At 37.1% G+C, this 4,200-nt stretch overlaps 1 pseudogene; it reads left to right on the forward strand.

Annotated features, from left to right (window-relative positions):
* The first annotated feature begins 3,130 nt into the window (after positions 1 to 3,130).
* Positions 3,131 to 3,878, forward strand: LOC125614707 (annotated as a pseudogene).
* Positions 3,879 to 4,200: the final 322 nt, after the last annotated feature.

The raw sequence follows: 4,200 nt of genomic DNA on the forward strand, positions 1-4,200 counted from the left end.
GTAGACACTGCAGAGCTGTGAGAAAAAGATGGTCTTTTTACTAAGTGGTGCTGGACCATCTTGCTATCTTCATAAAAGAAATGAATCTTGACCCTAACACACACCACACATCAAAATCCTTCCCAGATAGACAGTAGGTTGAAATGTGGAAGCTAAGACAATACAATTTTTTGAAGAAAACAAACACTTTATGACCCTAAGGTAGGCAAAGATTTCCAATGAAGAAATGAGTACCAAATATAAAAGAAAGAATGATAAATAATATTTCTGCCCAATACTTTGTTTCACATCTTTGACATTTTGTTTTAGATGTGTGACAACTGTATTTTGTTACATTTTAAATTTTTCTGTTATTAATACATATTAATTGTACATATTAATGAGGTTCAGTGTGATATTTCCATACATGCATACAATGCCTATTGATCATACCCAACCACCTTTCTTCCATGCTTCCCCCATACATTTTCCAATCCCTAGTAATCACTCTTCTACTTTCAGATCAACTCTTTTTGGTTTCAACAAATGAGAGAGAACATGGGGTACTTGTCTGTCTTGGCTTATTTCACTTAATATAATGTCCCTTAGATCCATCCATTTTGCTGCAAATCAAAGTATTTCATTTCTCTATGGCTAAATAATATTCCATTGTGTATACATACTACATTTTCTTTATGCATTCATCTTTTGATCAGCACCCTGTTTCCATATTTTAGCTATTGTGAATTGTCACAGTAAACATGGATGTGCAGGCATTTCTTTGATATGCTTATTTCAGTCTATGGCCATACCACCCTGAATGCCCCATCTCGTCTGATATGCTGATTTCATTTCCTTTGGATGTTTACCCAAGAGTGGGAGAGTTGTATCATATGATAATTCTATATTTATTTTTTTGAGGAACCTCCACGTTGTTCTCCATAGTGCCTATACTAATTTACATTCCACTCACAGTGTATAATGCTTCCTTTTTCTCTGTATCCTCCCCAGAATTTGTTATATTTTTTAATAAAGACCATTCTAACTGGAGTCAAGACAGTATCTCATTGTAGGGAATGATATTGCTCATCTTTTCATATATTTATTGGCCATTTGTATTTCTTCTTTTAAGCAGTGTCGATTCAGATTATTTGCCCATTTTAATTGGGTTACTTTGTTGTGGGGAAGGTCATTCAGAAAACACATTAAGTCCCAGTTTTGTCCAAATTGAAGAGTCTTTATTTAGCCGGCCAGCCAGTGACTATTCCCCACAGGACCCATAACGTCTCTGCAAAGAACATCCCTGAGCTTGAGCATTTTAGGATATTTAAAAGCAAAAACCACGTCTGGGTTGACATAGCCGCAAGCCAGCAGGTACAGAAACTGAACTGGGCAGTTAGCGAGATAATGCAGTGGGTATATTGGTATTTCCCACGGGACTTTCCTGGTTGGCATAGCAGGAAGCAAGCAGAAGGGAAGTGGTTCAAAATGACCCTAGTTGAGTATAAGTTAGAGAAGTGTTACTAGACAATCAATCTCTAACAAGGTACATTGCCCAAGAAAAGTGGAAAGCAAAGAGAACAATTTTACATTGTATAAGAATTGCCATTTTGTGTTGCCAAGTATGTTATGCTAAGTATCTATTAACAGGTACAGAGATGGGGCTTTCCCATGGGAGAAGCATTTCTTACATGATACGAGGTCTCAGGATAAAATGGAGTCTGTTTGGTCATTGCCCATATAGCCTGGCCCATAACAACTTATTTTTTATTGTTAAGGTTTTTAGTTCTTTATATATTCTGGATATCAGCCCACTGTCAGATGAATAACTAGTAAATATTTTCTCCCAGTCTGTAGGTTGTCTCTTCACTCTATTGATTGTTTGCTGTGCAGAATCTTCATTTTGATGTCATCCTATTAGTCAGTTTTTAGGGTGCTATACAGAAAATCATTGCCTGTATCAATGTCTTGAAGTGTTTCCCATGTTTTCTTCTAGTAGTTTCAGAGTTTTTACGATTCCAGTTTCATAGTATTTATTTTTTATAGCAGAATTCACCTCATTCAATTTAGTTGAATTCTAATATTATTTATTTTATGCCCCCTATGTTTACTATTCATTGTACTTGGTTGATATTTCTTCTTTCCCTTTTCCTGCTTTTTTGGTTTACTCATATTTTTCTTAATCCGACTTCTGATTCCCATTATTTCAGAATTTTGATACTTTGGAATTTTGATTACTTTTGTCAATTTCTGCTAGTAGTTACTTTCACCTTCATTAATAAATGATTGCCATTGGGTACAGTGGCACACGCCTATAATCCCAGCAGCTCCAGGAGGCTGAGGCAGGAGGATCATGAGTTCAAAGCCAGCCTCAGCAATGGTGAGGCACTAAGCAATTGAGTGAGACCCTGTCTTTAAATAAAATACAAAATAGGGCTGGGGATGTGGCTCAGTGGTTGAATGCCCCTGAATTCAATCCCCAGTACCAAAAAAATAAAAAAGGTTGTCTATATTTTGTACATCACTAGATCTGTATTATATCATAGCAATACCTACCCATGGAGATGCATAACTTGCCTTCTCCTCTACTTTTGCATATTTTATCATATAAATTTAAGGATGTAAAACATGATGTTTTTATAAATATAAAATTTGAACATTTATATATATAAATGATTACTATGGGTAAGCAATTTTGCATACCTATCACCTTCCATAGTTATCCATGTGTATGTGTGCGTGTGTGGTAAGAGCACCTAAAATCTACTTGTTTGGTAAATTTTCAATATACAATATACTAGTATTAACTGTAGTCCTCCTGTACATTAAATCTCTAGGACTTATTTATCAAATGTCACTATTAATTTGTACCCTTTGACCTACATCTCCCCATTTTCTTCTCCTTCATGTCCCCAGTCTCTACACAGCAAAGGAAACAATGAAAAGGCAGCCTATGGATTGGGAAAATATTTTTGAACCATATATCCAATAAAGTGTTAATATACTGAATATATAGTGAATTCACAAAACTCAGTAGCAAAAAAAACAAAAAACCGGGGGGGGGGGCGCTGGGGTTGTGGCTCAGCAGTAGAGAGCTTGCCTAACACATGTGAGATGCTGAGTTCGAGCCTCAGCACCACATAAAAATAAATAAAATAAAGGTATTGTGTCCAACTACAACTAAAAAAAATACTTTTAAAAAACCCACCTCATTTAAAAACGTGCAAAGAAGACGAAAAAGGCCAATGGGGGGGTGAGGTTCTATGTAGAGAGAAGACAGTGGATGCAGGCCTGTAGGGCTAAAGTGGAGGGAGGGCCAACACGTGAGCCTGGGATCCCTCATTTAATCAGAAAGCTGGGGTGTGGTCTGGGGGTGGCCCGCTGCAGGAATTACAAGCACCTGGTTCTGCACAGAACAGCAACCTGGTCCAGAGTGAGCAAGGTATCAACCCAGGGACTGCTTTATGCTAGACTTAAAATCTTCAGTCTTTCATTTAGTCAAGATGAGTGATAAACTAGACTTGTCTGAAGTAGAGAGGTTTGACAAATCAAAACTGAAGAAAACTATACTGAAGGAAAAATACTCTCCCCTCAAAGAAACTATCCAACAACAAAAAAGAGTGTGTTCAAACATCATAAATGGAGATCTTCTCCCAAGAGCAAATTTCAACATTGCCAGAGAGTTTTGATTTTAGGCTTGGGTTTTTGTAAACCTGTGTGTTTGTAGAAATTTTAGGCACCATATGACTTCTTACCTGTACTCCCTGGCTTAGAGGTTAACAGTAGTAAATGTTCCATTAAATTTATTTCTAAACTTCCCATGGATACATAAATAAATTAAAGATGACGGACTATCAGTAATCTCACCATTAATGATCTTTGTGTGTGTAGTCCTTTCATCCCCTACAAGGCAAGCCAATTTTAACTTAGAATAGGTGCCTCCCTTGCTTCTTTTTTAAAAGATTTTTTTTCAGTTGTCAGTGGACCTTTATTTATTTATTTATTTATGGTGCTGAGAATCAAACCCAGTTCCTCATGCATGTAAGGCAAGCACACTACCACTGAGCTACAAGCCCAGCCCGCTCCATTGCTTGTTTTTTTTTTGAGGGGGGGTGCATACTGGTAATTGAACTCAAGGGTACTCGACAACAGAACCACATCCCCAGCCCTAGTTTGTATTTTTATGTAGAGACGGTCTCACTGAGTTGCTTAATACCTAGC

Source organism: Marmota marmota, unplaced genomic scaffold (genome assembly GCF_001458135.2).
Source record: "Marmota marmota marmota unplaced genomic scaffold, marMar, whole genome shotgun sequence".
In the NCBI taxonomy this organism is placed as follows: Eukaryota; Metazoa; Chordata; class Mammalia; order Rodentia; family Sciuridae; genus Marmota; species Marmota marmota.